General features: G+C 38.4%; 1 protein-coding gene across 2 annotated transcripts in view; it reads right to left on the reverse strand.

Moving 5' to 3' along the window:
- Window positions 1-12,640, reverse strand: part of LOC134733471 (uncharacterized) — a 97,317-nt gene that overhangs the window by 22,776 nt on the left and 61,901 nt on the right. Inside the window, exon 5 of one of the 2 annotated variants that reach the window (XR_010116950.1) lies at window positions 7,942-8,071. The exons of the other annotated variant lie outside the window; for it this stretch is intronic. The gene's annotated coding sequence lies outside the window, so the exon portion shown is untranslated. Of the gene's footprint in view, window positions 1-7,941; window positions 8,072-12,640 lie in introns of those variants that run through there. 2 annotated transcript variants of the gene reach the window in all.

Raw genomic sequence — 12,640 nt, forward strand, 5'->3', positions numbered from 1 at the left:
TAAGATTTGACTTGAACTTTTTGATACTTAAGTATGTGCTTAATGGTATTTTCAAAAATGATCATCAATCTACTTATCTAAGTGTTTATTTTTTTCATCTTAACAAAACAATAACTATGCTCTGTTTTTCATATTTTGTGTGAATGATCCAAAATATGCCATCTGAAATAGATTCAAGCTAAAAAGAAAAAAAAGAAAGAAAAGGACTGGTTCCCGTAGTCAGCAGCATGCAGATGAACACCTCCAGGAAGTTGCTTCCCCACCTGAAGAGAGGAAACCCTATGCTTGTCTTGGGCATGACAGGAAGAATTAATGGGATCTATATTTATGTATTTTGGAAGTAGAAGTGTTGTAAAATAAAATGTTTTTAATTAGTCAGTTAAAAAGAATCATGTCCAAGGAACTTTTCTAGACCTTAGTTTTCCTCCAGGTAGGAAAGGAAAATAACAACTAAACAGATTTGATGACCCAAGTTCCAAGCATCAGGTTTATGGCTCTGATTTTTTCTTTTTTTGAGTTTTTAAATTTTATTATTATACTTTAAGTTTTAGGGTACATGTGCACAATGTGTAGGTTTGTTACATATGTATACATGCGCCATGTTGGTGTGCTGCACCCATTAACTGGTCATTTAGCGTTAGGTATATCTCCCAATGCTGTCCCTCCCCCCTCCCCCCTTCCCCCACCTCACAGCAGTCCCCAGAGTGTGATGTTCCCCTTCCTGTGTCCATGTGTTCTCATTGTTCAATTCCTACCTATGAGTAAGAATATTCAGTGTTTAGTTTTCTGTCCTTGCGATAGTTTGCTGAGAATGATTATTTCCAGTTTCATCCATGTCCCTACAAAGGACATGAACTCATCATTTTTTATGGCCGCATAGTATTCCATGGTGTATATGTGCCACATTTTCCTAATCCAGTCTATCATTGTTGGACATTTGGGTTGGTTCCAAGTCTTTGCTATTGTGAATAGTGCCGCAATAAACATACGTGTGCATGTGTCTTTATAGCAGCATGATTTATAATCCTTTGGGTATATGCCCAGTAATAGGATGGCTGGGTCAAATGGTTTTTCTAGTTCTAGATCCCTGAGGAATCGCCACACTGACTTCCACAATGGTTGAACTAGTTTACAGTCCCACCAACAGTGTAAAAGTGTTCCTATTTCTCCACATCCTCTCCAGCACCTATTGTTTCCTGACTTTTTAATGATCTCCATTCTAACTGGTGTGAGATGGTAGCTCATTGTGGTTTTGATTTGCATTTCTCTGATGGCCAGTGATGATGAGCATTTTTTCATGTGTTTTTTGGCTGCATAAATGTCTTCTTTTGAGAAGTGTCTGTTCATATCCTTTGCCCACTTTTTGATGGGGTTGTTTGTTTTTTTCTTGTAAATTTGTTTGAGTTCATTGTAGATTCTGGATATTAGCCCTTTGTCAGTTGAGTAGGTTGCGAAAATTTTCTCCCAATCTGTAGGTTGCCTGTTCACTGTGATGGTAGTTTCTTTTGCTGTGCAGAAGCTCTTTAGTTTTAATTAGATCCCATTTGTCAATTTTGGCTTTTGTTGCCATTGATTTAGGCATTTTAGACATGAATTCCTTGCCCATGCCTATGTCCTGAATGCTCTGTTTTTGATGTGCATGTATCCTCTCTGACAGCAAGTTACTGAGAGCCTAGCTCCAGCAGATGGTCTCTGCCGACATTCTCCTCACATGCAGGCTTTGCTGACTATCCTGGCCCATTCTCCCTATTCTATCCTGTGGCTTCATCCAGGGACCTGCCGCCTGGTGCTGGCCTCTTGTGTACCTGGCCTTCCCACGCTGATTCAAAACAACTGGGGAGTAGACTGTATCTTGTATATCCATGTCTGCCTCAGATTCTAGCATAGAACTGAAAGTAAATATTTTTGACCAATTGTTTGATGAATAAAAATAGTTTTAAAAATTAAAATAAATTACAAGAACTCAGCTCAAAAATAAAACCATGCCGTGAACTTTCTAAGTGTTTCAAAATGAAACTTCACTAGCCCAGAACTATTAACTCATTCCTCCAGCACACAGAGGTAGAAACAGGTCAGATTGAGGCTTCATAGTTCACGTTTTTCTAGGAGGACTTGTCATTTTTTCTGAGATCTATATAGATAAAATAAGGTAAAAATTTTTAATTCAGACATAAAAACTGAAAAATGGAGAAAATTGATAACCTCTGTTTATCTTCACAACACAATGTACTTATTTGACAGATATTTTTTGCCTCTCAATGAATTTCCATTTTTCTTTCATTCAGCTTTATGGAAGTATGATTGAAAAATAAAAATTATATGTATTTAGTGCATGTAATGTGATGTTTTGATATATGTATACCTTGTGCAGTGATTAGTACAACTAAGCTAGTTAACACAGCCATCATCTTACACAGTAATGACCATTTGTGTGTGCGTTTGTGGTGAGAATCCTGGAGACATTTGCTCCTTTTTTAAGGTTGAGTAATATTCCATTGTTTATATATTCCACATTTTCTTTGTCCATTTATCTGTCTACACTTAGGTTGTTTCCATATTTGACAATTGGGAATAGGGCTGCAATGAATATGGAAGTGCAAATATCTACTCAAGACAGTAGTTTTACTTGTTTAGAATATAGACCCAGATGGAGCTGAAGAATAAATTTCTATTTTTAAATAACGCAATTTTTTTTAAAAAAGGAAAGAAAATGGTGGTGTGGAAGTGGTAGGGAGTAATGGAAAGAGGACTGGATTTGGCTTGTAAGTCTTAAGTATAAAAATAATACACTATCTATGGGGGACTTCCCTGAGTCTCAGTTTCCTCAATTAGGTATAAATATAGTAATAAAATATGCCCTCACAACCTTGAAGGGTTTTGAATAACTCCAGTGATTTGAATAACTCCAGTGATTTGAATAACTCCAATGATTTTTAAACTTTAAAGTACTTCACCATATTAGTTAATATTATTACAGAGATGAAACAAAGCTCCCCATATCTTTTGTAGAAAGTAGATTTGGCATTAGGCATGATTGTTGTATAATTTCAGATAAGCAGACCCACTTAGATCAGAGTAGGCACTCTGGAATTTTGAGAAATGAATGATCTAATCTCTTCTTTGTTTTTGTAAAATTGTCAGACAAATTGTTTCATGGTATTTTTTTTCTCTTAACATCTGGTTTTTCCTGGTTCAATCAGAGCTAGACATACCAAAAGAGTGTAGAAAATATTTTTGGGATATATTTGCAGACACGAGTCATTTGGATCTTTTCGTGCATTTTATGAGTTCTTATCTCAGCCCAGCCTAGACACTTGAGTCTTTAAATATGCCTCATGTACAAGATGATGTAGTTATCAGGTGAACCTATTTTACATGCAACTTTATTAAGAAGTTTGTTGAGACTGTACTAGCCAAACTCCTTTACAATAGAAAAATGGTGACCAGCAGTATTCAGGTAATTTCCTATTATGGTATGGTAGGGAGAAAGCCTCACTGAGAAGGTGGTTCACCATGTGGAATGCCAAGCAAGAAGTCATGAGTCCTGCCCATATTAGCTCAACTGTTCACTCTCAATGCTGACCTCTGGCCCCCATGACCAGGTCTCTCAGACCCCACTTCGTTGCAAACCATGAACATTCTGGCTGCCATTATCTTGGCTGTGGAGGCAGGTGTTGAGCCAGTGGCAGAAATATTTGCCCTGGTGTCACTTCTTCCTTCCCTCCAGACCAAGGTCACCACTGCCTCCATAAGCTAAGGCATGAACAACCAGTTCATCTAGGATTCTGTCTTACTCTGCAGTTCACCCCTATAGACTCAGTTGGAACTTTAAGAAGAGTATGCAGAAGAGAGTTACATTGTTAACCATCTAGCCAGTGTGCCACATGGCCTCAATGGGTGGAGTGTAGAATTAATGTGCACAGACCAGACTGCTGCTCAGCCCAGCAGGAGGAGTTTCAGTCTACAAATAACGAAGTAGTCAGTCAGTGCTCAGTGTTCAAACACTAGATGCTACATGAATGAATGAATGAATGAATGAGTAGATAGCTGCCCACTGGTTTTCTAATGCATTTAGCCTTTGGATGTCAGTTTTCATTCATTCTTTCATTCATTCACACAATACAAAAAGTTGGTTGAATGCTTGTGGATTGGGGAATGTCAGGGTCCTGGGCACACAGGGTGACAAAAGAAGCAATGGATCCTGTGCCCATGGACCTTATAGTCTAGGAGGGGAGAGAAGCTTGAATCAAAAGGATATATATTCAAATATAAAGCCATCACTGTGATAAATATAAGGGGAAAAGTATAAAGTGCTATGAGGGCATTAAAAGGAGGGATCCAACCCACCTGAGTGCCAGGAAGGCTCCCTGAGAAAGTGATGTCTGAGGTGAGATTGGAAGAGTTAGGATGGGTCAGCTCAGAATAGAACTCTAAGCAGAAGCAATTCCTCAAGCAAAGGCTGTTGCAGGAGAAAGCAAGTGCCATGAAGAACTGAAAGAACTTGTGTAGCATGACATTAGAATAAGAGGTAAGGTGATCCTGCTGAGGCTGGAAAGGTAGGCAGGGTCTGAACCATTAAAGGCTTTGTGGCTTGGGTAAGAATTCTGGTCTTTAGCTCAAGAACAATGGGAAAATGGAAAGGATTTAAAAAGCTTGCTATGAAGCATAGTTTGGAGGGGTAAGAGTGAATGTGGGACACCTGTTAGGAGGCTAGTGCTATAGTCAAAAGAGGCCAAGATTGTAGCTAAGACTAAGGCACGGCAGACAATGAAGACAAGTGGACACATGGAGAAGTTGGTAAGGACTGACAAACCTTGTCACTAGATTAGATATTTATGTAATTGTGGGCTGCATCAACAATGACTCCTAGATTTTGGCTTGCACAGTTGAATAGGTGAGGGTGCCATTTACTCAGATAAGGAATTCTGGAAGAGAAACAGGTAAAGAAAAATCACCAGTTCCTCTTGCACATGTTGATATAGCGGTGCCTTCTGTAACATCTATGTGGAGACACAGAGTGGGCAGTTGGATAAATGGGACAAACGCTCAGAGGAAAGGTCAGGGCTGCACATGTGGAGTTGATAGTCATTGCTACACAAGTGGTAACTGAAGCCATGGACATGAATGAAATTGAATGAAGGGAAAGGGAATATTCCTGCTGATGGTCTTTCTCTGCCTTGACTACCAAGCTATGGGTTCCCAGCAACACCTTGATAGCTGCCTCCTCAGGACACCGAGGATGTTTTTCACTCAGTCTTGTCAGGTTTCTTGTCAAATTACACAGGAGTGTGTGTGTGTATGTGCATGTGTGTGTGTGTTTGTGGGTGTGTATTTATGTGTGTATATAGGTAAAGTCTGTCCTATAGATCTAGAATTGAAAAGTCAGCCTGGACTGAGTTTTGATTTCATTTTCTAACACTCCTCTCTGCCAAGATTTTCAAAATGGAGAAAGTAGAGTAGCTTTTCCTGGGGTATAACTTGTTTCCTTTACCTTTGACTTTTTACAAAGCTCACACCTTCTTCCTTCAAGGTTCCCTACTGCTTGGGACTTTAAAAACAGTCTGATCTTGTTTCTCATTTCCTCATAATTTCACCACCCACAAACAACTGGATAGCTGTACTTTTTCTTTTTCCAGCAAGGTTTACTAGGAGTTGAACACCTACTCTTTATTTTCCCACCTGCCTTGGCATATGATTCTGATTCCCAGAATGAGCCTATTGGTTACAACACGACGTGGTCCTGGCACTCCATCCCCACAGGTGCCCAAACATTCTGGTCCTTTGAGAGGGCACTATCGGGGGTCTGGATCTTTCAGTAGAATTGTATGGCTGGATTTTCATTGACTTTTGCTTCCTTGATTTGGTTTGTGTTGATGGGGAACACATTTTAAAAATGCTTTTCTCATCATATTCCTCAGGCAGCCGTCCTGACTTCTCTAAATGTCTCAGAGAAAAGGTAGTTTTGCAGTGGCCAGAATGCGGACTTTGGAAAGGTGAGGGTTTCTGTTTGTGGCTGGTAATTAGGCTTATCCTCTGCTATGATTCTAGGGTCTGCTTTTACTGTCTCTCATCTTGCAGTTCTAGATTGGAAAAAAATATATTTTACTTTGAATTCGATTACCAACCAAGATAGGGTGAGTGCCTAGTATCTGCTGGGCTCATACCCTGGGGATACCAAGATAAGAAGGAAAGACATGGTCCATGCCCTAGAGATGCACATTTGTGTAGTAGAGAAGACAGGAAGAAGACAGGAAGAAAGTGACTGACTCTAAGGTGATGTCATGACAAAGATGATAAGGATGCAACTAACCTGAAGAGAATAAAACATTCCACTGGTCATTTAAAAGTTATATGCTTTTCATTTTTGTTTTTGTTTTTTTTTTTTAATTCAACTTTCATGTTGGATACAGGAGGTTCATGTGCAAGCATATTACATGGGTATATTTCACTCAGGTAGTGAACTTAGTACCCAATAGGTAGATTTTTCAACCCACAAATGCCTCCTTCTCTCCCCACTCTGGTATAATAGTCCTCAGTGTTTATTGTTTCCATCTTTATGTCCATGCATCTCAATATTTAGCTCCCATTTATAAAGGAGAACATACGGTATTTGGTTTTCTGTTCCTGTATTAATTTGCTTAGAATAGTGGCCTCCAGCTGCATCCATGTCACTGCAGATGATGTGAGTTCATTATTTTTTATGGCTATATAGTATTCTATGGTGTATATGTACCACATTTTCTTTATCCAGTCCATTACTGATGGGCATCTAGGTTGATTCCATGTCTTTCCTATGGTGAATAGTGTGGTGATGAACATATGACTGCATGTGTCTTTTTGGTATAATAATCTATTTTCCTTTGGGTATACACACAGTAATGGAATTGGGTCTAATGGTAGCTCTGTTTTAAGTTCTTTGAGAAATCTCCAAACTGCTTTCCATAGTGGCTGAACTAATTTACATTCCCGCCTGTGGTGTATAAGCATTCCCTTTTCTCCACAGCCTTGCCAGCATCTGTTGTTTTCTGACTTCAATAATAGCAATTCTGCTACTGAAAAAAAAAAATAAAACAAAAACAGCCATACTGAGTGGTGTGAGATGATATCTCATTGTGGTTTTGATTTGCATTTCTCTAATGATTAGTAGTAATGATCATTTTTTGATGTATTTGCTGGCCACTTATATGTCTCATTTTGAAAACTGTTCATGTCGTTTGTCCATTTTTAATGGGGTTATTTGTGTTTTCCTTGTTGATTTGTTTAAGTTCCTTATAGATCCTGAATATTGGACCTTTGTTGGATGCATAGCTTGTGAATATTTTCTCTCATTCTGTATGTTGTATGTTTATTCTATTGATAGTTTATTTTGCTGTGCAGAAGCTCTTTAGTTCAATTAAGTCCCACTTATCAATTTTTGATTTTGTTGCAATTGCTTTCGGAGACTTAGCTAAAATTCCTTGCCAAGGCTGATGTTGAGAAGGGTATTTCCTAGGTTTTCTTCTAGGATTTTTATAGTTTGAGGTCTTACATTTAAACCTTTAAGACTTTTTGAATTATTTTTTTATATGGCGAAAGGCAAAGGTCCAGCTTCATTCTTTTCCAAATGGCTAGCCAGTTATACCAGGACCATTTATTGACTAGGGAGTCATTTCCCCATTGCTTGTTTTTGTGGGCTTTGTTGAAGATCAGATGGTTGTGAGTGTGCTGCTTTATTTTTGAGTTTTCTATTCTGATCCGTTGGTCTATGTGTCTGCTTTTGTGCCAGTACCATGCTGTGTTGGTTACTATAGTTTGAAGTCAGGTGGTGTGATGCCTTCAGCTTTGGTCTTTTTGCTTAAGATTGCTTTGGCTGTTAGGGTTCTTTTTATGCTCCATATGAATTTTAGACTAATTTTTTCTAATTCTATGAAGAATGACATTGGTAATTTGATAAGAGTAGCATTGAATCTATACATTGTTTTGGGTGGTATGGTCATTTTAATGATATTGATTCTTCCAATTCAAAAGGTATATATTTGAGGAACTGAGTTTGGTTAGCCTGCACAAAACAGCATTCATAGTTTATCCATTTCTGAAAGAACACATAAGGGAGGGAGATAACAGATACAAAGTCTGTATTATTTCAGAGAAGATAAGTAGGCCATAGAAGTTACAGGGGGTTAAATATGGCACTCTAGAAGAAATAAGAATCCCAAGAACTTGAGATATCTGATATGGAAATGAGCTGCTTCAGGATCGTGAACTCACAATGACAGCAGTGTGCAAACAGATATTGGATTACTGCCTGTCAAGGTTCTCATAGAAGATACTGATTTGTGTGAAATACTGAACTAGATAGGAGACTTTCAATTTATTTTTAAGTAGTGTAATTGTTTTCAAATGATCTCTTACATGAAAGCATAAAATTTAAAATATGTATGTGTAAAAGGAAGGCTGTTTGGTTGTACCCTACCTTATTGGTCTCTTCAACACCCCCATCCCCTGCAATGACTGCCCCCATGACATTTCCTTAGAATTCCAAGGATTTGAACAATGCCCTCCCACACACTGTTTAATATCTAAGGCCTATGATACCTTTTGCTTCCAGGATTCCATGATTATTCTATGTAGGAAGTTTTCATGTTTAAAATGAATCATTAGCTGTGTTTCTTTTATTTTCATTTCTTTTTGCTTTAATCTCCAAACATTATGGAATTTCACAAATTAGGTTCAGGAATGTTTAGCCCAGAGTTTAGTTTAGATCTGTTGAAACATAGATTTTGACCAGTTAAGATACAGAAATGATTTTTCTTCCAAAGGATGAATGTTTGCGGTCTAGTAATATATGTTTTAGACACAAACTACTTGAAATCAGAGTGTTTGAGAATGAGGAAGTACAGCATTAAGTAACCAGCTCCGAAAACTTTGATCAACTTGTGTTTAGCATGTTATGGAACTATGTGTTTCTTTCAACTTTGCCTGGCCATAGAAGATCTTTTGAAGCTCACATGTAGGCAGTTAATCTTAACTGGGTTCATTGATTTATAACAGGGAGAAAAATGCTCTTGTGAATCCAAATAACTTACACTTGAAAAAGTTTAACTCAAGTGATTTTGTCCATAAGCCACTAATAAAATTAAAGAGATGTCAAACAGATGCCTTGCGGGGGGCGGGGGAGGGGGGGGGGCGGTCACTGTTCTGCAGGTGCAAAAACTTGAGTTAAGCCATTAATCAGCTTCAGAGACTTAACACGCTAACTAACCTAAAAAAATGGATACATCAAGCATATAATTTATTAATTAGCATGAAGAAAAAGATGGCAGATTTGATTTGAAAAATGAGACTTACTTTTTAATCAGCTTTTCTGGTGTATATGTTCTCTTAGCAGACCAAATTGCATCAATTTACAAAAGAGAGACATTGACAAGTATGTTCATTGCTGCCTTAGTTTTGGAGGCTGGGAGCAGAAGGCGTTCTGGTTGTGCATAGCTTGAAGAATATGTAGATAAAATATAGTGGGTGTGTTCACCTTGTAATATTATGAGTAACCTCTTAGGAGCAATATGCTGGCTGCCACATAGCAACATGGATGCATTAGAAAGACATATGATTAATTTTAAAAAGAAACAGTGAAATGTAACAATACCATTTACACAAATTAAAAATAAACACAAAAGAATCACATTTTGTCAAATCACATACAAACACATTAGAATGGTTGCGTATACAGGGAGTACAGGCCGAATAGGAGCTGTGAAACGGGAATAAAAGTGAATAATGGCAATAATCAAACAATTAGCTATTGTACAGTATAAAACTAGTGGCATGTAAGAGAAATGTACAAAGTAAAGTTTTGAAATGAAGAAGACTGACATAACTGTGAGAATGAGAGAAGACTTCTTAGTGGAGGAAATGCTTGAGCTGGCATAGAACAATAAGGAAAATTTGGAGAACTTAAATAATTCAGTGTAGCTGTCATGGGAGATGAGGTGAATGCTACAAGCCAGGTAGAAATCACAGAGTGTCTGGTACTTCATGTGAGCAACTTGTGTTTTATCCTGGAGGCAATGAAACAAATGGAAGTTTTAAGAAGAAGAAAAGTAAGAATGGAGTAATACATAGACCAGTCAAGAGGCAGGGTAGAGGCCACATTTGAAGAAATGAAACTGAAAGAGAGAAATCAGTTGGGATATTTAAAACAGAGAGGATGACTGTCTGTAATTAAGGAAGTAACAATGAAGACGGATGCTGGGGAAAGATGTGGGAAGTATTGAGGGGATAATGTTGATAGGACTTTGTGACTGATTAGATATTGAGAGGTGAGAAAAAAATTTTAGGATGGCCCCCAGTTTTCTGGCTTGGATGATTGGATGCTTAGTAGTGCTGTTAAACAACAGAGGCAACACAGGAGAAGGTTTAGAAGAAGACCTAGTTCAGTTTAGCACGTGTTGAATCTGAAGCACTTGTGGGACCATTCAAATAGCGATGTCTAATTGGTAATTGAATCTAGTTATCAGGAGAGTGGTCTGAGATAGGGATATAAATCTGTAAATTGAGGCAGGGGAAGAAGTGTTGTCCGTATTCTAAGCACCCGGTGTAAAGATAAAAAGGAAGAGAAAAAAGAACGAAGCACTGTAGAGAGTACAAAGGGATGGGTAGGGGAAAGAAAGGGCAAAGGAAGGTATTTAGGAATAATAGAAGAATGAGAGCAAGGGAAGAAGAAATCTGGAAAACAGAAGGAAAACTAGGAATAGGCAATGTCTTGGAAGTCTAGGGAGTTAAACTGTTGATGAACATGGAGGAAAGGCTTTCTGCTACTCTGCATATCCAACCATCAGCCTACCCTGCCAACAACTTCCCTGAAGCTTGTGTCTCTGTCGTTCTCCATTGCCGTCTTCATCTTCTGAGCCCAAACCACCATCAACTCTCTACTGTGACAGCCTCTTAACTGTTTTCTTGCTTCTATTCTAATCTTAAATTACAACCAGAAGACTCTAGTTAAACAAATTATATCATGACCCTTATCTGCTTATAAACTTTTAATCACCTCCCCTTATAAACAGGGAAAAAATCTATATTCTATCATGACCTACAAGAACCTGCCAAATCTGTCGTCCATGAGATGATCTCTCTAACCCATCTCATGCCACTTCCTTCTTTAGTCTCCATTGTCCTTTGTTCTCTTCCTAAGATGCAGCAAGCTCTTTGCTTGTTCTTTCCTTTCCCCAAATGTTAGCATGGCTTTTCCAGTCTTATTTTTCATGACTCTGTTCAAATATCATATGCTCAGAGTAATCTTCCGTGACCACTCTATCCCTCCACCACTCTGTCTTCATCACCCTATTGCTTTATATTTTATTTCCTTTATATCACATATCATAATAGGAATAAGACAGTGCTTGCCTTGTGCCAAACTCTGTGTTAAGTGCTATTTCATGTATTAACTCAATCATCTCAGTGATACTATCATGTAGGTATCTGTATCCATCTGGTTTCTTTTAGGAAAATGAAGCTACTATGGGAAAATGGAATTAATATAGGAGTTTTATGTGGGGGGATCTGGAGAAGTGAAGATTTGAAGGCAGTGGCAGAAGCAGTGGAGAGCAGGGAGAAATCCACTGATTATGGGCATATCAGGGAAAAGTCTTAATCACAAAGTGAGAGCTTGTAGAGAGATCTGGAATCCTGTTGTGTCTGACTGCCATGAACTTCTGAGAACAGGCCTTTGATTTACTTCTGTCTTCCAAATTCACATGAGTTTCTCGTAATGGGAAATTCTAGCATGGAACTATCCAGAGAAGGGGGTTCTGGGAAGCCAGTTCTCAGCCTTAAAAGGGCCTGGTGGTAATGGAGCAAAGCCAACAACAAACAACTAACAGTAGTATTGTTATCTCCATTTCTAAGCAGAAGAAATTAAGGGAAAAAAAATCATGCAGTTTTCACAAGGTCACATAACAAGTAAGGTGAAGAGTGGGATTCAGACCTCACCATCCTGACTGCTGGAACTTGCTCTCACCACTGTGTCATATGCCTTCAGTGTATACATTCTGTGACAACCAGGACCTATTTATCTTATCCCGAACACCTCCCACAGTACTTAATACATAGTAGGCACTCAGCGAAATCCATTAAAAAATACAGGAATGAAAACTCAGAGGTAATTGATGAGGTTATTAATTACTCAGCGTAACCAATGCCACTGTAGTGACTGAGAAAACATCAGATAAAAATGGGTTAAAAAGTGAATGGAGGATTAAGATGGCATATAGGAGGCAGAACTAGCTTGCAGCTCCTGCTCACATGGACAGAGAAGTATGTGAAGACTCACACTGTGAACTTTTGCTCCAAGAACTAGCACAGGAACATACCAGGAAAGCCAAGAGAATCCACAGACCCTTTGAAGAAACTGGATCACCACTGCAGACTTCAGTGAAATAGATAGCACAAATAAAAAACAATCACAACTTCTGGAAATCAAGGATACACTTAGAGCAATGCAAAATGCACTGGAAAGTATCAGCGATAGAATTGAGCAAGTGGAGGAAAGAACTTCAAAGCTTGAAGACAAGGCTTTTGAATTAACCCAATCTGTCAAAGACAATGAAAAAAGAATGGAAAAAAAAATGAACAAAGCCTCCAAGAAGTCTGGAATTATGTTAAA

The sequence above is a fragment of the Symphalangus syndactylus genome, chromosome 18, assembly GCF_028878055.3.
Source record: "Symphalangus syndactylus isolate Jambi chromosome 18, NHGRI_mSymSyn1-v2.1_pri, whole genome shotgun sequence".
Taxonomy (NCBI): domain Eukaryota; kingdom Metazoa; phylum Chordata; class Mammalia; order Primates; family Hylobatidae; genus Symphalangus; species Symphalangus syndactylus.